Source organism: Chelonia mydas, chromosome 21 (assembly GCF_015237465.2).
Source record: "Chelonia mydas isolate rCheMyd1 chromosome 21, rCheMyd1.pri.v2, whole genome shotgun sequence".
NCBI lineage: Eukaryota > Metazoa > Chordata > Testudines > Cheloniidae > Chelonia > Chelonia mydas.
This window is the reverse complement of record NC_051261.2, coordinates 15794076-15817732: the sequence shown is the minus strand read 5'-3', so window position 1 is coordinate 15817732 and position 23657 is coordinate 15794076. Positions and strand designations below refer to the sequence as shown.

Here is a 23657-nt window from a genome sequence, read left to right as displayed (position 1 = left end):
GGAGGTCTTCTGATTGTTCAATCTATGTCCTCCTCCCTCCCCCTCCCCCCACATGCACACTCAATCCACAGCTCACACATGAGAGCTTGAACACTGTGAGTGGGGAAAACCCAACTGGCAGAGGCTGCAGCAGGGATCAGAAAGCAGCAAGAACATTATTCTAAGGGTTCAGAGTTGGTAGGAGAGCCAAGGAGGTGTAGTCAATGAACATAGGGAAGAGCAGACCAGATCACGGGTCTGGCCAGTCTAGTCCAGTGTCCCCTTGGACCGTGGCCAGCACCAGATGCTTCAGAGGAAGGTGCAACCCCTCTGCTCAGTAGACAGATGTGAGATAATCTGCCTCCCCCCATTAAGGCATCAACCTAACCCCTGCTAATAAATGACTGGATTAAATCATGAGGTTTTTGTAGCCCTTCAGAGTTTGTTCACAAGACTCAAAGAGGGATCAGAGATTTATATGGATTACAAGAATATCCAGAGTTCTAACAGCCAGTGCTAACTTCTTGACCTCAGTGACATCCTGTGGCAACGTGTTCCCCAGTCTAAGTCACACAGCGTGTGCGCAAAAAGGTTGTTGGGGTTTTTTTGTGGGTTTTGAGTTTGCCACCTTTCAGTTTCATTGCACCTCACCATCGTGTAACACATGAAGGGGACAAGAGACGCTCTCCAATCTACTTTCTTTATTCCACTTGCTCGGCAGATACTTTGATCATGTCCCATTGGCGAGTGGGGAGAGGGGCATTGTTAATGGTAGCAATCAGCTGTCACAGGATTCTGGAGAAGGGAGTCTGTGCAGTTGTGAGCTATTTGAGGAAGGGTTTGATTTGTCAGAATCTAGCGTTTTCTGAAAGCTGTGCCAGGCATCTTAGAACTTAGTTCTGTGTAAAACTGCTGAGTTCATTTTATCCCAATCTTCAGATTTTGAATTCACTAGGTGAGGTCTTATTCTAGCCACAGTAAGTGTGAAAGCTGCGGCATTCGACATTTAGCGCGTCCCCAACAATTCACACATGGATGAAGTTGAAGGAAACAAGCAACCAAATGGACGGAGTGAAAAAAAATAATTCCACTTCTTCTTGAGGAGAGCTAACACGGTCCGATATTAGTGATGAGATTGAGAGAATTCATGCTCAGAGGGCTGAGAATCTGTTTCTTTGAATTCTCCAAGAACAACCATGCCACTGAATGAAACAAACACTGATTCACCTGACAATCCTGCAGGAGAGACATTTTCAATGCCATCATCACTGAAATGTAGCCACAATGACAACTTAAGTCCCTATTCCAGCCCTTTAGCATGAGCGGAGATCAAATCAGTGATCACGCCGTAGAGACAACTGATATGAAAGGTAGACTGGGATGTGATAAGAAGCTGTAACCACTTGTGCCAACGTCCCCTTCAGTGCAACACAAACAGCAGTCTAAATAAGTGATTCAAGCACTTAGCCACAGATTAAATCTCTCTGGAGGAGTGTGACACTCCGTACCTCAAAGTAACACCCTGGAACCCCTATATTCACCATTATATGATTACGATGTGTTTTGTACAAAGTTTGCCTTGTGAGGTATCATTTAAGAAGTTGTGGTCTGTGGAACCTTAATACCCTGTTGAATTGTATGTGTTATTATGTGGGGTGTTATGAAGTATTGCTATATTTGAAACTGAAATATGTTGGGACGTTGGTAGACGCCCACAGCCAACCTTTCAGTCGGGACAAAGGAGCAGCCATCAATGGCCAGACAGGCTTAATGATTCATCAAGACCCATTCCACTATCCCAGAGAAGACATGTATGCCATGGGGCCGGCCTGACCTGTGTCACAGCAAGGATCTTTCTAGCAGCTGGAAGAAGGTATTAAAAGAGAGAGACACAGTGATATCATCACTTGGCCTCCCCTTCCCCCCAGTCTCAACACCTGGAAGAACATCTGGAAGACAAAGACTTTGAACTGGGGAAGATTGGTCCCAGGCTGGAAGGGGGTCCAGTCTGTGTATTTTAAGCTGTACCATCTGGTAGGATGAGAGATTGTCTGATTCAGATTTTACTTCGTGGGCTTGAGTTAGAATTTAGACGGCAAATTTATTTCTTAGGCAACCAACTTTGATCTCTATGCCTGCTACTTGTAATCACTTAAAAAAAAAAACTCTCTTCCTGCAGTTAATCAATCTGTTTTATATTTTACCTAAAACAGTGTGGTTTGGGTTGAAGTGCTTGGGGAAATCTCAGCTCAGTTTACAAAGGCTAGTGTATATCCACTCCACACTGAGGGAGTGGCGAACTAAGTAATGAGCTTACACTGGACAGGCTTCTGACCAGTGCAAGACAGTACAGTCCTGGGGTGCAAGGCTGGGGAGCTGGGGGGAATTGACTGAAGCCTCTCTGTTGGTGGTTCATGAGGGGCTGGGAGATCATTCATGTAACTCAGTTGGGTGTGTCCCTGCCTGTGGATGGCTGTGTAAGTGCAGTGCCTGCCAGAGGCTTGTAGCTTGACATCAGCATCACAGTGTGAGGTACAGCCCAGGCTGGTGGGTTTGGGGGGGGCTCAGGTTGCACCCTGGGGACCCCGTCACAAGGAGTTTGACTTGCGGGACCACTACTAGATGTTTCAACGAAAAGGAAGATCTAAAAGAATCAGCATGGATATTAATAAAACAAACAGGACAAATGACCCCATAATAGGTATGAGTAAATATGGCAGGCAACCAGCTTGGCTTAACAGTGAAATCCTTGCTGATCTTAAACACAAAAAAGAAGCTTACAAGAAGTGGAAGATTGGACAAATGACCAGGGAGGCGTATAAAAATATTTCTCAGGCATGCAGGAGTGAAATCATAGAATCATAGAATATCAGGGTTGGAAGGGACCTCAGAAGATCATCTAGTCCAACCCATCAGGAAAGCCAAATCACACTGGGAGTTGCAGCTAGCAAAGGATGTTAAGAGTAACAAGAAGGGTTTCCTACAGGTATGTTAGCAACAAGAAGGTGGTCAGGGAAAGTGTGGGACCCTTACTGAATGGGGGAGGCAACCTAGTGACAGAGGATGTGGAAAAAGCTAATGTACTCAATGCTTTTTTTGCCTCTGTCTTCACGAAGAAGATCAGCTCCCAGACTGCTGCACTGGGCAGCACAGTATGGGGAGGAGGTGACCAGCCCTCTGTGGAGAAAGAAGCGGTTCAGGACTGTCATAAATATAGAGGGAAGGCTAACCACCTTTAAATCCCTCCTGGCCAGAGGAAAAAACCCTTTCACCTGTAAAGGGTTAAAAAGCTAAAGAACCTCGCTGGCACCTGACCAAAATGACCAATGAGGAGACAAGATACTTTCAAAGCTGGAGGGGGGAGAAACAAAGGGTTCTCTCTGTCTGTGTGTTGCTTTTGCCAGGAACAGAAAGGAATGGAGTCTTAGAACTTAGTAAGTAATCTAGCTAGATATGCGTTAGATACTGTTTGTTTAAATGACTGATAAAATAAGCTGTGCTGAATGGAATGAATATTCCTGTTTGTGTCTTTTTTAACTTAAGGTTTTGCCTAGAGGGATTCTCTATGTTTTGAATTGGATTACCCTGTAAGGTATTTACCATCCTGATTTTACAGAGGTGATTCTTTTACTTTTTCTTCTATTAAAATTCTTCTTTTAAGAACCTGATTGCTTTTTCATTGTTCTTAAGATCCAAGGTTTGGGTCTGTGTTCACCTATGCAAATTGGTGAGGATTTTTATCAAGCCTTCCTCAGGAAAGGGGGCTAGGGGAGGATTTTGGGGGGGGAAAGATGTTTCCAAGCGGGCTCTTTCCCGGTTATGTATTTGTTAGATGTTTGGTGGTGGCAGCAATAAAGTCCAAGGGCAAAAGGTAAAATAGTTTGTACCTTGGGGAAGTTTTAACCTAAGCTGGTAAAAATAAGCTTAGGGGGTTTTCATGCAGGTCCCCACATCTGTACCTTAGAGTTCAGAGTGGGAAGGAATGTTGACAGGGACTATTTAGAAAAGCTGGACAAGCACAAGTCCATGGGGCCGGATGCACTGCATCCGAGGGTGCTAAAGGAGTTGGTGGATGTGATTGCAGAGCCACTGGCCATCTTTGAAAACTCATGGCGATCAGGGGAGGTCCTGGACAACTGGAAAGGCTAATGAAGTGCCCATCTTTAAAAAAAAGAGAAGGAGGAGGATCTGGGAAACTACAGGCCAGTCAGCCTCACCTCAGTCCCTGGAAAAATCATGGAGCATGTCCTCAAGGAATCAATTTTGAAGCACTTAGAGAACAGGAAGGTGATCAGGAACAGTCAGCATGGATTCACCAAGGGCAAGTCATGCCTGACTAATCTAGTTGCCTTCTGTGACGAGATAACTGGCTCTGTGGATGAGGGGAAAGCAGTGGACATGTTATTCCTTGACTTTAGCAAAGTTTTTGACATGGTCTCCCACAGTATTCTTGCCAGCAAGTTAAAGAAGTATGGGCTGGATGAATGGACTATAAACAGGGGTCGCCAACCTTTCAGAAGTGGTGTGCCAAGTCTTCATTTATTCACTTTAATTTAAGGTTTCGCGTGCCAGTCATACATTTTAACATTTTTTAGAAGGTCTCTCGCTAAAAGTCTATATATTATATCACTAAACTATTGTCATATGTAAAGTAAACAAGGTTTTAAAAATGTTTAAGAAGCTTCATTAAATTAAAATCCTGATCTTATGTTGCCAGCCCGCTCAACCCACTGCCAGCCTGGGGTTCCATTCACCTAGGCTGGCAGCAGGCTGAGCGGGGCCTGAGGCCGGGACCCCAGACTGGCAGTGGGCTGAGCGGCTCAGGCCACTGTCACTCAGCCCGCTACCGGTCTGGGGTTCCGTCTGCCGGCTCCTGCCAGCCAGGGTCCTGGCTGCCGGCCCTGCTCAGCCCATTGCCAGTCTGGGATCCCAGCCCTGACCACAGAGTGGGTACCTACCTTCTACCCATTCTCTTCCTCTCTCTCTGCACTGAGGGAGTGCACTGAGCCCAGGGCTGGGGGTGAAGGAGCAGGCTGGGGGTTGGGGTGTAGGGTCTGGCCAGGAGCTAGAATGAGGGAGGGGGCGCAGGAGGTTTGGGTGTGGAGTGCTTACCGGGGCAGCTCCCATTTGGTGCTCAGGGTGGGGGTGGGAATGTTGGGGGTGCAAGAGTCAGGGCTGGGGGGGTGTGAGGAGGGTGCAGGAGTCAAGGCTTGGGTCATGGTGGGTGCAGGGGTCAGGGCAGAGGGTGTGTGAGGAGTGCAGAGGGCTGGGGTGTGTGTAAGGGGAGTGCAGGGATCAGGGCAGAGGGCTGGGGTGTGTGTAAGGGGAGTGCAGGGATCAGGGCAGAGGGCTGGGTGTGTGGGCTGGGGTCATGGGGGTGCTCCCAGCCCCCTGTCCAGAGCGGCTCACAGCAGGGGGCTGGAGGGGATATGCCCTGATTCCACCCCCCCTTCCCCAAGGCCCCATCCCCACCTCTTCTCCACCTCCTCCCAAGACCAGGGAGAGCGCTCTGGCTCTGCTTCTCCCCCTCCCTTGCAAGGGCCATCAGCTGACGGGTGGCAGGGAGAGGAGGAGGAGGGGCAGGAACCTGGCACACTGGGGGAAGAGGCGAGGGAGGGGGAGCTTGCCTGCCCTGCAGCAGCAGCCAGCAGGACCAAGCTTCTTCACCCTGCCCCTGCGTGGGGGGCAGAGAAGAGCGGGCCGGGGCGGGCAGGATTTTTAATGGCTCGCTGCTGCCTGCCGGGGTCCCAGCCTGGGTTCGGCAGCAGGCGCTGAGCAGGGCCGGCGGCTGGGACCCGGCAGGCAGCAGCGAGCCATTTCAAAAAAATCGGCTGGCATGCCGTCTTTGGTGCGTGTGCCATTGGTTGCCGACCCCTGGACTATAAGGTGGATAGAAAGCTGGCTAGATTGTTGGGCTCAACGGGTAACGATCAATGGCTCCATGTCACTAATGATCTGGAGGATGGTGTGGATTGCACCCTCAGCAAGTTTGCAGATGACACTAAACTGGGAGGAGAGGTAGATACGCTGGAGGGTAGGGATAGGATATAGAGGGTCCTAGACAAATTGGAGGATTGGGCCAAAAGAAATCTGATGAGGTTCAACAAGGACAAGTGCAGAGTCCTGCACTTAGGACGGAAGAATCCCATGCACCGCTACAGATTAGGGACCGAATGGCTCGGCGGCAGCAGTTCTGCAGAAAAGGACCTAGGGGTTACAGTGGACGAGAAGCTGGATAGGAGTCAGTGTGCCCTTGTTGCCAAGAAGGCTAACAGCATTTTGGGCTGTATAAGTAGGGGCATTGCCAGCAGATCGAGGGACGTGATCGTTCCGCTCTATTCAACATTGGTGAGGCCTCATCTGGAGTACTGTGTCCAGTTTTGGGCCCCACACTACAAGAAGGATGTGGGAAAAATTGGAAAGAGTCCAGTGGAGGGAAACAAAAATGATCAGCAAAAAGAACAGGAGGACTTGTGGCACCTTAGAGACTAACATTTGAGCATAAGCTTTTGTGAGCTACAGCTCACTCGTGAAAGCTTTTGCTCAAAATAAATTTGTTAGTCTCTAAGGTGCCACAAGTCCTCCTGTTCTTTTTGCGGATACAGACTAACACAGCTGCTACTCTGAAAAATGATTAGGGGGCTGGAGCACATGACTTATGAGGAGAGGCTGAGGGAACTGGGGTTATTTAATCTGCAGAAGAGAACAGTGAGGGGGGATTTGATAGTAGCCTTCAACTACCTGAAAGGGGGTTCCAAAGAGGATGGATCTAGACTGTTCTCAGTGGTACCGGATGACAGAACAAGGAGCCATGGGGGAGGTCTAGGTTGGCTATTAGGAAAAACTATTTCACTAGGAGGGTGGTGAAGCACTGGAATGGGTTACCTAGGGAGGTGGTGGAATCTCCTTCCTTAGAGGTTTTTAAGGTCAGGCTTGACAAAGCCCTGGCTGTGATGATTTAGTTGGGGATTGGTCCTGCTTTGAGCAGAGGGTTGGACTGAAGTCCCTTCCAACCCTGATATTCTAGGATTCCCACAAGGGGGAAATGCATTCCTTCTGAACACTATTTATACTGCATCTGAAAAGAAAACTGGGGAATATTCTGCCCAGGTCTTTGCAGTTGTTCAGATAGTGAAAATAGAACTTTGGAGGGGAACTTCAGGTGCATGCACCCCAGACTTTGACACATGGGTGTGCAGTGCAGCATCTGAACCTAGGTGAGCAATTGACACCAGCAATCCTACAACACATGATGGCTGTTAAAAGCTGCCAGCCAGCAGCCTCACGGTTAGTTAACTGAAAGAGGAGAATTGATGCACCTGTTTCCCACTGGGTGGAGTTCTCAGGAAGCTCTGGTCCTCCACTGATGGCAGTTAGCGTAGCTCCATTAGTTTTAATTGTCACTAGCTAAGGGTCTGTCTGTGTCCATGTTTGCATCCAGCTACTCCTGCAAGTCTGATGAAATCTGCACAGGGCACCAGGGGTCTGATCAAAGTGCAGCATGAATTTTACACAAGAAGGGACTCTACAGAGAGGATCTAAACTTTCAGTGGTTTTAGTTGGAATTGGCAGATTTCAGGCTGCTGACATTGTCACAGGCTCAGTGGATGAAGTCTGGCTTCCAAGTTAACAGAAGTGTGTAACCACACAAGGCCAACACTGAAAAACAATTCAGAGTCACCATGGAAGCTTTCCAATATTTAACCAGAGGCAAAAGGTCAGAGACTGAGCCTAGTACAGGAAGAGTGGCTCTGAAATGTGAAGAGCGCTCACTTAATGAGCAGTTATTCAATGTTTTAATTTTCTCCTTATTGTTCGTGTGTGGCCCATGCTTTATGTACTGCACACTAGCAAAACGCTGCTCTGAAGGCAGAATTATTAATTTCCTCATGGCCTTTCCTCCTGTGGAGCTCATCGCGATAGTATCGGAGTGACTCACAAACTTATTTATTTTCATAGCACCCCTGTGAGATGAGGGAGCATTATCCTCGCTTTACAGATGGAAAACGGAGCCACAGACAAATTAAGGTCAAAAGTATCCACTAAATCTGGATGCCCAGTCAAAGATGCCTAGGACCTGATTTTCCAGGATGCTTAGCATCACACAGCACTGATATGTTCAAAACCCAGCTCCCAGTGATTCGACCGCAGCTGTGAGTGCTCAGCACTTCTGCAGATCAGACCCCAGGATATCAAGCCAGGCACCCAGAAAATGAGGGATCCACTTGTTAGTGATCACCTGTGAAAAGTTGGGTTTAAGTGACTAGTGTACGGCCAACAGACCCCCAACGTTGGTGGGTAAGATCGAACCTGGGACCTCTGGAGCTAAATGCATGAGCCTCTACTGCATGAGCTAAAAGCCACAGGGCTCTTAGCTAAGGCTGTAGCAGACTCGTTAATCTCTAAGTGGTCTTGGTGCCACTGGAGGGTGACAGGAGATGTGCGGGTTAGACTAGCATCACACAGGAACTTTGTGGCAGAGACAATAAATCCCCCCCAACGGATGACGTTCTACTGTGTATAGAGCAGGCCTGAGTGGAATGAGCATATTGATCTGAAGATACTCCGTGACAAGCCTGCTGTTCTGGGTGCAAAATACAATAAGCAAGACCCCCGTCTACTAACAAGTTGGGCCTCCTACCACTCCAGTGCCCACACCTGGGGCTCATCTAAATACAGTTTCATTGAAATTGGCTTAAAACCCAATTTTAAACTGTTCATGCAGGAGATTTGTACCAATCTGATTTGTTTAAAACTGGCTGGGCCTGTGAATTTACGGCCGCAAAGTAAGCTGATCTAAGCGAAGCGTCTTGGGCCACCCTGCCCTTCCCTGCAGCAGCAGAAGAGTTTGGGTGTGGGAGCGCACGGGACAGGGTGAGGCAGGCTCTGGGCAGCACTTACCATGAAGAATCCAGTTTTCCAGGCCAGCATTCTACTGCCTTAACCATCAAACCCTCCTTTCTCTTGCTGCAGTTCCCTGCCTCGTTCACACTATGCCTTTCAACTGCTGCAACAAACAAGTCGGGGTCCTACAGGCAACCGCCTCCTTCACTACACAAACCTGATTCACCCGCAGGACGGCTCCAGATCCTGCACGAACAGTTTAAAATTGGGTTTTAAGCCAATTTCAATGAAACTGTATTTAGACGAGCCCCAGGTGTGGGCACTGGAGTGGTAGGAGGCCCAACTTGTTATTGTATTTTGCACCCAGAACAGCAGGCTTGTCACGGAGTATCTTCAGATCAATATGCTCATTCCACTCAGGCCTGCTCTATACACAGTAGAACGTCATCCGTTTGGGGGGAGGGGGGGGATTTATTGTTTTTAAACCAAAACAATTAAAATGGTTCAACACCTCGTGTGGCTACAGTCATGCTGGTATAAACGTGTGTCTACAAGTATAGCTTGTTTCCCCTCTCACATGGGAGTAAGCCATACCCGTATAAGGCACTTTTACACTGGTTTAACTGCATTCACCCGACGGGGTTGTACTGCTTCACTTATCCCAGTATAGTTGAACCAATCTGAAAACACCAGTTTTACAAGCTCTCCCTGGAGTTTCACTTGTAAAAGTTTCATGGGTTTTTCCACCTTTCAGACACAAACCACAGCAGGTCTGATCAGGCTGCAGGGGAATCCCACCGCTGGGGTGATGAGTGTGAAAATCTGAGCATTACTTCTCTGAAGAGAAACATGTCATCCTGACCTGTTACCCCGCCACACTCACTGCCCTTCTCCCTCAGGGGACCAACAGCTGCTTGACCTTGCTCAGTGCCTCTGGGTGATTTTGAAACAAGTCTACAGTGGCCAGGATCAGGGAGGGTGACACAGGGACAGATTTTCACCAGAGTTCAGTGTGCTGGGTGCTGACTATTTTGGACCCCCTGGCCCCAATCAGGGGCTCTGAGCACTTGGAAGTCTGGCCCCACATGGCTTGGGCCAGATCCTTAGAATGTGCAGGAAGTCTGTGTAGCTCCATCCCGTTTCCCCTCCCTCAGGCTAGACACAGCTGCAGACAAGAATCCGGCCTCATTAGCGCCTCTGAAGAGCACCACGGTGTCAGTGCAGAGAGTAGCTCCCGGTGCGCCTCTCCGCCATTCCAGCGTAAGAACGTTCACGGATGGTCTGTCCATCCTCTACACTCCACAATGGGTGAGCATGATTTATACAGCAATTGCCTTGGATTTAGAGATGAGGGGACAGCTATACAATGCAATGTGGGGGGAAAAGGTTAGATACCAATTAATTCTGGCCATACTAAAAGGTTATTTAGCAGAGGAGGAGGGCAGATTTAATACACTTGGATTGCAGTAGAGCATTTAACAGTGTGGCATGAAATCCTAGCTGTAAAGTTAATTCACACTTATTTATCCAGGAGAACTCTCACGTGGCCTGGAAACTAGTGTCAGAGTCTGGAACTGAGGGAGAGGGATCTAGAGAGGGACCACAGGGACTGGGGTCTGATTTAAAGTCTTCCTGATTACTGGAAGTAATTACTGGAAGTAATCAGGACACTAGTGAGATTTGCAGAGGATAGGTAATTGGCAGGAGCTGCAACTCCAAGGGGCCTGGAGAGGTTAGATGTCTGGGCAACAAAAAAAAGGACAATCACTTTGCAAAGATATATCCAATTCACTGAGGAAAGCCACAGGGACAGATTTTTGAGGCCTTACCACCTACCATTGGGACCAGATTTTCAGGGTTTCTTTGAGGCCAGAGTTTAGAGTGCTTTTGGCAGTTTAGCCGAGAGGGCCCAACTCTCTCCTACCTTATGTCACTTCCACCTGTGCAGATCGAGTGTGAAGTGGGTGTAGCACACGGTCACTCTGATTTTGTAGCAATTTACATCAGCTGTGTACCGGTGTAAGTGACTGCACAAGGAACAGGTCAGCTGGGAATTAGCCCCCATGTAGTAAATGGAAGGAAGACGTTTGCTAAAGCGGAGGTTCCAAAAGAGACCTAGGGGCCAACCCTCACTCACACTGGTGCAAATCAGAAGTAACCCCATTAAGTCAGTGGAGATACACGCACATCAGACCAGTGCGAGAGAAAAGAGAATCAGGTCTCAAGCCTCGCAGCATGATGGCCAGTGCAATCTGGGACCAAATCAGTCCAGCCGAAGAGAGCAGCACTCACTGTGCGAGGCCTTTCCGTGGCTTTTGGCTTGGAGCATGGAGTCAGTACAGGATGAGTTAGGGTCCATGAAAGAGAGAGACGTGGCTAGCACAGGATCCGCACACAGAGCTTGCCAGTGCACACCTGACCTTCCAAGCAGACAGCTTCCCCAAACCCAGACAGACTCAGTCATGCCATATTCAGGAGTGGCTTTGAGACAGGCAGAAAATTTCCACTAGAGACCAGGCCGAGCCCTCTGCTGCTACCAGTGGGGGACAAGCCATGTCCCTGAGCCTGCTCCACAACAGAAGAGAAAGAGCCGGCCATGTAAACACCAGACCACCGTGCACTAGCCAGGTTACCATACATGGCCATTCATTAGTGCTAAAGGGCAGTGAAATTCCTGAGGAATGAGGTATTGCAGCCACAAGGATCGCATGGATCCCCAGGCATTCCACAAGAGGGCTGGCTGCAAGTTTTCCACCCAGTTTGGAAAAACTGGGGTTTTCTACTAATTGAACCGTTTGATGGGAAGCGTGTGCTCTCCATGGAAAATCCAGGCTGCGGAACGGGGGGCAGAATCAAAAAGAAAGCTATTTGCTTTTTCAGCAAAAAGCCAGGTTTTCCTGCAGGGAATTTCCCCTGCTCCCTCATTTTCTGACCAGCCCTATTTAATGCAAGTCATTTAGCACATACCAGGTCCCTTTTGAGAACAGAGTCAGATCCTAGGCTCTATGGGCTGCTTTGCCCTCCCCAGGAGACAGAATCCTGAAGCAGACCTCACCAGTTCTAAGGCAGTATTCGGTACAGATGCTCTGAGATGCACTGGGGTTCTGGCTGGGAAAGGCACAAAACCCCACTGAATAACCCCCACCCTCCCAAGTAGGGAGACAAGCCACACATCCAGTTCATACCAAGCCTCTGTAACAGCCTGCCCAGAGGGCAGAGGGAGGAGTATCTTGGCACTACCTTTGCCAAGCTCTGAGCAGCTGCAGGCTATTCATTGGGGGGAAGGTGGATCCCACAAGCCAGACCTTGCAGCCACAAGGAATGGGAGAGAGGAGCCAAGACACCCCCTCCCCAAAGTTCTGCATGGGGGGAAGAGGTGTCCCCGTGTCAATTAGCAACCTCAATACCTTCCCTCTCCCTGGTATCCCAGTGCTTGGTTTCTCACCAAGGTGTTGGCTCACTGGCCCTTGACCCTCATGTTTTGAGCTGACCTCCAGCAAATAGGTTTACACCAGCTAGTAAGTGTCTGGTACCTTGCCCAGCAGGGCCATCCCTAGGGGGGTGAGGGGCCCGGGGTGGAAGGGACGGATTCATCTCTTCCAGGACTGACCGCGCTGGCCAATTGCATCAACCTGCGGGGCCCCCCAAAGTGTGGGGCCTGGAGCGGTTGCTCTGATTCGCCCTACCCAAGGGATGGCTCTGTTGCCCAGCTCTGGTTAACTCCCCCTCCTACAATCTCTGCTCTTAATTTGTGCAAACAACACCTATCTGGATTTCTTGCTTTAACAGAGGGCTGAAGATCATTTATTTGGGCCACATCCTCAGCTGGTATAAATCGGTGCAACTCTAGTTGTTTCAGGGAAGCGAGCAGTACACTGATTTACACCAACTGAGGAGGCAGTCCTTGAAGTTTACAGGAATGCAACCTTTATCCAGACCAAAAAGGGAATTTAGAGCAGGACAATTAGGAGACAGGACTCCTGAGTTCCACGCCCAACCCTGCTACTGATCTTAGGAAAGTCCCCTCTGCTCAGAGCTTCAGTTCCCCTTCCCCACAACCATCTGCAAAACGGAAATACAAATTCTTCCCTACTTCAGAGTGGGTTATAACTAGAGATAGCAAAATGCTTTGAGAGCCCCAAATGAAGGGCACTAGTGAAGTTCTCTTTGCTGCTTCAGGGATACTCACAATTTTGAACTCTAGGAGCTATAGTTTGGGTTTCCCCATTAGATATAATCACACAGACAGCCTCCCTTCCGAGATACAGAGCACACATAATTTCCTGCCACGAGGGAGGCGGAAATGCCACTGAGCAGGATGATGTCAGCCTGCTTTTCTTGTTCAAATGTTCATAGATTCCTAGGTTCCTAGGCCAGAAGGGACCATTGTGATCATCTCCTCTGACCTCCTGGGTAACACAGCCCGGAGAACGGCCCCACAATAATTCTTAGAGCAGATCTTTTAGAAAAACAAACATCCAGCCTTGATTAAAAAATGGTCAGTGATGGAGAATCCATCACGACCCTGGGTAACATGTTCCAAGAGTTAACGACTCTCACTGTTAAAAACTTACACCTTGTGTCCAGTCTTATTTTCCCCCCAGCCTCACACATTTCCCCCAAAATATGTCAAAAAACAGGGCTGTAGGATTCCCCACAATCGCAGAGATCAGAACTTGGGCCCATGCCTTTATCCACCAGGATGGGTGCTGCTCATGCTCAAAGAAGCAAAGGGTCTAAGCACTGGCAAGAGGTGGTGTGAAGACCAAGCTCATTTCCAGACTTTGGTCACAGGCGAAACGAGTTGGGGAGGTCTCAGTAAACATTCACTGTGGACTCTGCGTCAAAACCCCGTCACATGATCTGGCCCAGGTCTGGAAGAACAGGTGATTTGGGGGCGGTCAGCATTGTGGGGCACAGACAGGGCTGCAGGAAGTTGTAGGACTACTGCCATTGCAGGTCAGGCTTGAGGGCCACTGGCAGAGCTAACTGGGGTGCAAGACTGAAATAGCAGGAGGTGCTAGATCTCAGGGCTGAGGAGCATTCACAGAGCTATACGCGTGCAGATGAAGCCTGCCCCAGACCAGACCCCACCACGCGCAGCTCCAGCCAGCAGCATGAACCCTTCATTTCTACGTTCGCCCAGAAGTATAGCATGATGATTAACCCATCCTCACCCAAGGGTCTCCCAGTGTCACAGCACTACCGCTTTGTTCAGAGGGTTCCTGCCATGCCCCGGGTGCAACGGAGGCCGCCTGGAAGCTCAGGGAGGTAGATCGCAATAGTCAAACCGAAACACAGCCCAGGACGTTGCCTGGCACTTGCTGTGGCATGGGAAAGCCCCTCTCCTGCTACGGGAATCCGTACACAAGACTAACATGCTGCCCAGCAGGTGTGGGGGAGTCTTTGCACACATGGGGCTGGTGATGGGATTCCGTTGTAACAAGCTGATGTTACCGCTGAAACAGGGCCGAGATGCAGGCCGCTTTACACTACACGACTGAAGAACTCCTCTGAACAGCGGCAAGATCCTACCTGCCTGCCAGAGCCAGGAGCAGGGAGATCTGGGGAGGACATTGGGGATGCACAACTCCACAGCCCTGAAATACAACTGATTGCAGAGCTCGTGGGGCAGCTCTGTCTGTGTAGCTGATATTTGGTAGCACAGGTTACAATCCAAAGGGACCCTGAAAAACCTGGACCTGAAACAAAGCCCCTGGACCAGTCAGCCTTGGGATTTGCAACCCGAACCCAGAGGAGAGGCTCAGCTGGTCCCGAGTTCTGAACCTCTCTTCCGAACAACCCAGCTTTGGGGGGTGGGAGATGTCTACAAGCCCAGCCTGCGTTGGGCAGCTCATCCCGGTGCTGGTCCGGCAGCAGCAGAGCCATGCATTGGGATGACTCCCCTAAAGGTTTTGGGGAGCGGGGGCAGAAGGGAGCAACCCGGAAACCCTGCTCTGAATTCGGCACCTCCAAGCCAGCTTGATTTGCAGTCACTCCGAATTCAGTGCGCACGTAACCGAGGCAGGGATGCGGCTGGCTCTGGAGCTGGGAGCAGGGCAAAGTTGCCCTGCTCTGGAGAACAGCCCCGTTTGGTGACTGGGGTCCAAGAGAGCTAAACCAGACCCGGTGCCCCTTAGCGCATCCCTGGGCACCAGCCTCCCAGGGCAGCACAAAATCCGCGTAATAACAGAACCAGGGCTCCCCCCGCCGCCATCTGCCGCCCTCCCCCAACTGCCCAGAGCAAAAGGAAACTGGCCGGCTCCTTTCTGACTCAAGCCCTTGGCTTTCACACTAATGGTCCGGAGCGCGGCTCCTTTGACGCAGGCTCCGGGGCTGGGTGGGGCTCGGGGGAAAGCCCCGGAGCGGAGCAGAGCTGAGCTGGGCTGGGCTGGGCTGGGCCAGGCCGGATAGGGAGCTGCTGCCCCGATGCACGGCGTGGGGCTGGGGGCTGTGCAAGCGAGGGAGCCCATGGGGGATCCGGCCGGCATGGGGCAGCGTCCAGGCCCCCGGCCGTGGGAGCAGCTGCCCCAAGGCACGTACCTGCTGCTGGGCTGGGCTGGGCTGGGCTCGGCTCGGCTCGGCTCGGCTGCACTGGGCTCGGCGCTGCGCTCCCTGGCTGGGCTCCGCTGGGGGCTGGTTTTTGTTCTCCTCGGGAGGAGGCGTGTCCCGGGGCACCCCCCTCACCAGGCCCGGGAGGCCGGGCTCTTTGCACTCCGCCCCGAAGGGCTGATGGCCCCGTCACGGCTCCGGAGGAGGGAGGCAGCGCTGCCCACCCAAGCTCCCAGCGAGGGGCCGGCGCCCGGCACAGGCTGGGGAAGGCGCCCGCGAAGGGGCGCGGGCCAGGGTGGGGGAAAGGGGCGAGCAGCCTGGCCAGGGCACACTGGTGCCCGGCTCCCCTGCACCCCGGAGCGCCCAGCCGGTTAGCGTCCACAGCGGCAGGGCAGGGGCTCTGCAAAATGTGGTCAGTAATGCCCCACAGACCTGACCCACAGCCTCCCCCCCCCTCCGCCGCCCGCTATTCCAGCATGGGGCTCCCCTCCTAGCTCTGCTGGTACCCCTCAGGCTCCCCTGGCAGCTCTGCTGAGACCCATCAATCCTGCCCCACAGCCCCGCACCATTCCAGTGCAGGGCTCCCCTCCCAGCTCTCCTGAGACCCGCAATCTGGATCCTCAGTGCCCTGCTCTTCCAGGCTGGGGCTCCCCTGGCAGCTCCGCTGAGACCCCTCAATCCTACCCCAGTGCAGGGCTCCCCTCCCAGCTCTCCTGAGACCCCGCAATCTGGACCCTCAGCGCCCTGCTCTTCCAGCCGGGGGCTCCCATCTCAGCGCTGCTGAGACCCCTCAATCCTGCCCCATTCTGGGGCTCCCCTCCCAGCTCTGCTGATACCCCTCAGGCTCCCCTGGCAGCTCTGCTGAGACCCATCAATCCTGCCCCACAGCCCCACACCATTCCAGTGCAGGGCTCCCCTCCCAGCTCTCCTGAGACCCGCAATCTGGACCCTCAGCGCCCTGCTCTTCCAGGCTGGGGCTCCCCTGGCAGCTCCGCTGAGACCCCTCAATCCTACCCCAGTGCAGGGCTCCCCTCCCAGCTCTCCTGAGACCCCGCAATCTGGACCCTCAGCGCCCTGCTCTTCCAGCCGGGGGCTCCCATCTCAGCGCTGCTGAGACCCCTCTATCCTGCCCTATTCTGGGGCTCCCCTCCCAGCTCTGCTGAGACCCCTCAAATCCAGCCTGCAGCCCCCCTTGCTATTGCAACTCTGCAAATGTGCCTCATCTTTAACCCATAGCACCCCCTGCTGTTAGTCTTGGGCCTCTGCATATCCGTGCATTTTCACAAAGAACCACGAGGAGCTCAACTGAGACCAGCAAACTCATTTCATTGGTAACCTACAGTAGATTTGGGCTAGCGGTGTTGGTATACTCAGTAGGCGTGGGCAAGCTCATTTGGATAAATGATGAACCTAGCCAGCTATCCAGCTCAGAGTGAATCATTTTGTGGTTCCCTAACTGCCCTCCCAAATTAGCCCCATGCCCCAACAGCCACTGTGCCTTACCTGCAGTGACAAGATGTGATAGAGGCCCCCAGTTTAGTGGCAGTCAGATGAAGATTCACAGTTACATTAGATAGGGGGAAAGGCAGGAATATTAATTATGGGAGCCAATGGGAGCTGCGGGGGCGGCGCTTGGGTCGGAGGCAGCATGTGGAAGCCCCTGGCTGCCCCTATGCGTAGGAGCCAGAGGGGGGGGACATGCCTCTTTCTGGGAGCCGCACGAAGCAGGCCAAGCCCTGGACCCCACTCCCCGGTGGGAGGTCGAGGGCCAGATTAAAACGTCTGGAGGGCCGGATGCAGCCCCTGGGCTGTAGCTTGCCCACACCTGTCCTAAGTGCTTCATCATCCTTGTGCGAAAAAAGTACATCCTGCTTGATTCCAAATATAGACAGAAAATATTTATTGAACACTTCTGCCTTTTCTGCATCATTATTAACAATTTTCCATCTCCATAGAGTAATGCGCCTATTCCATTGTTAAGATTTCTTATGTTCCCAATATGCTTAAATTTTTTTATTGTCCTTAGGCCTCCCAGCCATGAATTTTTCCCTGGTGTCTTTAACTTCACTTATCTATTGTCTACATTTCATACCTCCTCACTTGTATTGATTGTTATTTACTTTTTTCATTTGTTATAAAGTTTTATTTCTAATTGCTGCCTTCACTTTCTCACTGAACCAAGATGGGTTTTTATGCAGAGTTGTCCTCTTTCTTAACTGTGGAATGGTCTTTTTTTTGGCCATCTATCCAACCCTTCTTAAAGAGCTTCCAATCTTCATTCACATTTTCCCACCTACGCTTTTCCTCCTGGTCAATTTTGCTTGTAATTTTCCTCAGCTTTGGGAAGTTGGACATTTTGAAACACCAAGTCATTCTATTACTTGTTGGAACTGTACTCTGTTTGCCCATATTGAATATAGTCAGGTCACGATTACTGGTTCCTAGGCACCAACATCCTGTTCAGTGATAATTTATCTACCATAAAGAGGACCAAGAGAGTTACTTTGCTTTAGAAAATCATGGATAATTTCTGAAGTCTATACAACCTGCTGGCAAAGTGCTCCACCCTCTTTAGTTCTGGTCCAGAGAATAAACACCTACTGCTGCTTTTGGATACTCACCTTACCTCAAGTAAGAGAGATCTGTGCAGTAGATCTGAAGGTGCCAACCCTGCTGATGAACCACATACCTGTCCATATGATGGAGTTTAGTTTGCTTTTAAAACCAGCAATTTGCTTTTAAAACCGGCTAGGAAGTTACACATCCAAAACTATGTTAAAAGAACGTCAAGTCGGCCAAGATGGCCTGCTTAGCTGCACAGGCCTGATTCATTCCCAGAGCAGGCTCAGCCTGTGCATTGAATGAGGCAAGGTTCTGTGTGTGTGTGTGTGTGGGGAGGGGGGGGCGGGCTGGGGGGAGGGGAAAGTATGTGATTATGTCATTAAAAATTGTATTGTACCGTGTATGCACATGCACAAGGGGCCAAATTAAGGTTGCATAGGCAGCCTTAATTCTAGCATTGCCTAACTTCTGAGTGCTTGATTTTGCAACCTTAAAGTCCTTTCAGTGTAGGCTTGTGTTTAATATCAGGTTAACTTGTGCTGGTAGGTTTACAAATGCAAGTTAAGTCAATATAACTTTTTTTATAGTTTTAATAGTTTTAAATAAATATTATTTGTCCACATAGGCATTTGCACTGGATTAACTAAATCAGTTTTCAAACTGATGCAACTTCCGTGTTCAGAGAGGGCCTTACAACAGAAGAGGGCGACCAGAAGAGAGTCCATGCATGCCCCTATACGGAAAGTGAAGCAGGAATTGCCCTGTTCTGTGCATTCCCTCTGAAGCATCTGACATGGGCTGGAAACAGGCTACTGGGCTAGATGGACCATTGGTCTGACCCAGTATGGCCGTTCTCAGGAAACAAGTCAGACTGTTTAGAAGTCGAGCTTCAAGAGATTGTTTGGGCACAGTGGGTGTCTTTCAGCAAGTGGAAATCCAGCCAGAGTGAAACCATAGAGAGGAGGAGAAAGTGTAAGAAGGAAGTTACAAGGAATAAGAAATGTTTTTGAGGAACAAATCACCAAAGAGAGGGCTACTGGCCCTGATGGATGATCTGCCCTTGGCTGCTGACCCTTGGCCTCATGGTAGACTAATATTAAATCCTGCTGTCCTGCTCAGAGGCACAGCAGGCTTGTGGTGACATGTTTAATCATCCACTCAGGCCGCAGCCAGAGAGCCATTGTTCTGCCACAGTCAGGGCTGGTTCTAGGGGCAGGCAAGCAGGGCGGTCACCTGGGCAGGAACTTCCATAGGGTGCCATAGCAATGTCACTTGGCTTTTTTTATAGACTAAAACACAGTGACACACGTCTCTCATCACCTTACAGCAGATGCAGATAGGACCATCTGCCTATGCAGTAAATAAAATAGAGGGAGTACCTATATAACAGCCATCATACCTCTCCAGCATGGAGGTGGAGCTACTGCCTCAGTTTCCCCAGGCTGGTAGGGTGATTTGGCCCTGCAGTCAAATCAGTGAGCATTCTCATCTTGCAGGGGAAGGACAGTCCGTAAAAAACAAGGACAGTCGATATGAAACATCCCTCCACAGGGTCAATAGCCTTTCTCCCAGGGTCTGCCCTACTCAGGGGAGTTTCCTCCCACCATTTCTGGAAGCCACAGTCTGGGACACCTGACCAGAGACAGGTGGAAACACGGGGCCTCCAGCCCACAGAAGTATTCTACTATCCCTAGTCTTTTCCGTCATCACTTCCCAGGGTTCAGCAAAGTCCTGCCTCTTCACAGCCTGTTCAGCAGTGCTGCCTGGCCTGGGCACTCTAGCTCTGTTTGGCAGAAACTCCACGCCGAAGCTAGCCTCCCTTTCTATAGGGGAAACCCCACAAAAAGCCCAGCTTCTCTGTCACCTCTTTTGTCTGCGACCTGGGCTACACCTAAAACTTAGATCCACCGAGCTATGTCACTCAAGAGTGTGAAAAATTCACACCCCCTGAGCTATGTCGTTAAGCCAGACTAAGACCCAGCATAGACACCATTAGGACGATGGAAGAATTCGTCTGTCGGCCTAGCTACTGCCTCGCGCTGAGGTGGATTTACTACAGTGAAGGAAAAACCACTTCTGTCACTAGCCTGCGTCTACACTACGGCTGTACCTCTTGTAGTGCAGAGATACCCTGAGGGAAGATTGTTCTTTATATAGCCTGGCGCTCTTTCCCAGCATGCCTTGCAACAGCCTACAATTCCCAGAACCCCCCTGGGAACGACATCTCCAGAATACCTTTCTTTCAAGGGCCAGAACTTGGAACAGAGACCTGCTAACTGCGAGGCCTGCTGTTAAAGGGGGAGCGCACCCTGTGTTCTAGGGCACAGAGGGTTACAGAGAATAAAGGAGAACAGGCTGAGGTCTGCAGCTGGGTGGGAAGGCGGAGATGACGTTGGTGGGGAGACGGAGTGAAGTTCTTTGAAGAACTCGACCCCTCCATCACATGGGAGGCGGGCAGGGGACATGGCAGGACTTGGGATTAGCTGAGCACAGGAGGACTCAAGTGGAGAGGGGTTTGGTCGGAGTCAAGAGACAGGCAGGTGCAGAGGCCGGTTTTGAACCCAAACCATCACCCATTCCAGGGGGGAGAGGGGCAATGGTCTGCTCATGCTGTCACTTTCCCCCTGAGACTGGGGCAGCCTCGATACTTGTCAGACAAGCAGATTCTCCAGGTTCATTTCCCTGGCTCCTTTGGACAGCACCTGGTGGCAGTTCTTGCCCAGACATGGTCCAACTGTCAATGGCGCCCCCTATGGTTACAATGGCAATATGACACGGGTTGTTTCCCTGCAAAGTTACTCCTAGCTTGCGGGGGGTTGGACTGCCAAAAGAAGATGCTGTAACTGGCTGAAAGCCTGAGCCAGAGCCCACGGAAGTGAATGGAGAGTTTCCCACTGACTTCAGCAGGCTCTGGTGAAAAGTGATGGCTGCCATAGAGCTCTTTATTTATCACAACAGCCAGCTCTTATATAGCACTCTTCTCCAGTAGATCTCTAAGCACTTTACAAAGGAGATAAGTTTCATTGCCCCCATTTTACAGATGGGGAAACTGAGGCACGGGGAGGGGAAGTCTCAGGTCTCCTGAGCTCATCCGCTAGGATACACTGCCTCAAATGTCTTAAGCCATTTTCTTTAAAGGGGCAATAAACAAAGGCTGTTCTGCAGTTTCTACTCGCCTGTAACCCAATATTATAAAGGGACATACTGCCAGACTGGAGCAAACCAAAGCTCCTTTTGCTACTAGATGCTGTCTCCAGCTGTGTCCCAAATCAACCCCTTCAGAGGAAGGAACCCTGCTATAGGCACTTACCTTATCCCCCCAGACAAAGTCCTACTGGGAGCTGTGTTCTGATACTGTTCTTTGATAACAACAGTTTTCTGGGTAGTCATTATTGTACAACAAGGGGTTTTGGTTGGCGTCGTTTTCTTTCCGATATCCAGACTCTTGATCGCTCTTTGTATGTTTTGTATTTTGCAAGAATACTTTGCATTAACATCCAGTTATTTGTTTGAATGTATTCTGAAATTATTAGCAATTTATCTTTAAAGACTCAAGCAATCAAGCCTTATTATCCTGACAGCTCATAGAAAGTCAATTTCAAGCCTGCATACTCCGCTATTTTCACGAGATTGGAATATCTGGGCCAGTGGTTCTCAAGCTGTGGGTTGGGAGGACCCCAAAGTGGGTTGCAAGTCCATTTTAATGGGTTCGCCAGGGCCAGCATTAGACTCGCTGGGATCCGGGACTGAAGCCGAAGCCTGAGTGCTCTGCCCCCGGCCCAGGGTCATGTAGTAATTTTTGTTGTCAAAAGGGGGTCATGGTGCAATGAAGTTTGAGAAAAGGAGTACTTTTGGCACCTTAGAGACTAACAAATTTATTTGAGCATAAGCTTTCATGAGCTACAGCTCACTTCATCTGAATGCTCACGAAAGCTTATGCTCAAATAAATTTGTTAGTCTCTAAGGTGCCACGAGTACTCCTTTTCTTTTTGCGAATACAGACTAACACGGCTGCTACTCTGAAACCTGAAGTTTGAGAACCGCTGATGGGCTGTCGTCTCTCTTGCACTAACATAGGAGAATGCTGGGCGCCAGACACAGCTGTCTGATTTTGTGGATCAATCGATGCAAGCTCCAGTTCTGGTCCAGCTGTAACTTAGGCCTTGCCTATACTTAGAGTTACACTGTTTTAACTAAGACGGTGATCCTGCAAACACATATATGCTACCAACCATAACCACTGTTCCCTCTAAGCTCTGCGCGTGTGCACACAGATCCTAAACCCTGCACACACGGGGAAGCACCGCACGCATAAAAATTTGCACAGAAGAAATTTTTTGGGCAAAGGGCCTGTCAAAAATTAGAGGGAACATTGACCATAACTGAAGTCAATGGAACTACTCCTGGTAGTCTAGTTAAACATGTTTGCAGGATCAGTGACTTCAATCCAATTTCATTAAACTGGTGCAAAAGGCAGTGTAGATGCTTAGTCTGATTTAAAAGAGATTTATATCTGTGACACTGCACTGCATATTCTTCACAAGGATCATGTGAGGTGTCATTGGAAAAGTTATGATTTGCTGAATGCATCCTATTTGTATGCATGTATCATTTTGGTATCTGAAGTTCTGAATATTGACTAGGGATCTGTATTTCAAATGGGCTTACTCTGGAATACACCCACAGCCAGCCTTTCAGGTACAACAATGAAGATGCCAGACAGGGCTGATAGGCCATCAGCAAAAACAATGGACTGTGGAATAGCTTAACCTTCCTGTGGGCGTTTTGGCCAGTCTGTAAGCAATGGCTGCTATAACACTGCAAGGGCATGTGACCAGACCACATGTTTCTGGACTCCATCTTGGGATGTCAGTATTTTTCCACAAAGCAGTCTGGGAACCAAGTTTTGAAACAAAGGGTTCCCGCCCTATGCTAAAACTATATAAGACAGGAAGTGACATCTTCCTTTGTTCTTCACTCCTCATACAAGAAGACTCCTGGAAACACCTGAGGAACAAAGACTAAACTGGCAGGGAAGTGCTGGACCTAGGCTAAATGGATTTCTAGCCTGAAATTGAAAAACCTTGGGATTCCAAGCTGTAAAGCAAGTGCAGCTTGTATCTTAAGAATCTGCAGACCGCTTGTATCATCCGTCAGGTTCAGAGACTGTTAAGTCAAATCCTATCTCTCTAGTATGTAAAGCTTGGTTTGCTTTTTTGTTTATTTACTAGGTAATCTGCGTTGATCTGTTTGCTGTCACTTATAATCACTTAAAATCTATCTTTTGTAGTTAATGAATTTATGTTTTAATCTAAACCTGTGAGTTTGAAGTGAAGTGCGTGGGAATCTTAGCTCGGAGAGGCTATTTCATTTCCTTTCCACATTGAGGGGGAGGCGAACTTGATAATAAAATTCATACTGGTTGGGTTTGGACTAGGGCAAGACAGTATAGCTCTGGGGTCCTAGGCTGGGAAGCTGGTGGTTATTTTGGCTGTAGCCTCCCTATTGTTGGTTCAAATGCAGTGGCTGGTCAGAGAGCCTGCATGTAACTGCAGCTGGGTGTGTCCCTACCTGTGCGAATGCTGGTGGAATTATAGGACCTGGAGCGGGTCTGCAGTCAGTCACAGCAGCACAGTGAGAGAGGGAGCCCAGGCTGGTGGGTCAGAGGGCTCAGTGGTACCCCAGTTCCAGGTGGCACCCGGGAGGAAACCATCACAATA

The 23657-nt window shown here is 50.0% G+C and overlaps 1 protein-coding gene across 1 annotated transcript in view; it reads right to left on the bottom strand.

Moving 5' to 3' along the window:
- The window catches only part of CSRP1 (cysteine and glycine rich protein 1), a 37403-nt gene extending 21677 nt beyond the window's left edge, over nucleotides 1–15726 (bottom strand). Inside the window, exon 1 of the mRNA XM_037884980.2 lies at nucleotides 15367–15726. The gene's annotated coding sequence lies outside the window, so the exon portion shown is untranslated. The remainder of the gene's footprint in view (nucleotides 1–15366) is intronic.
- Between the last annotated feature and the right edge of the window lie 7931 nt (nucleotides 15727–23657).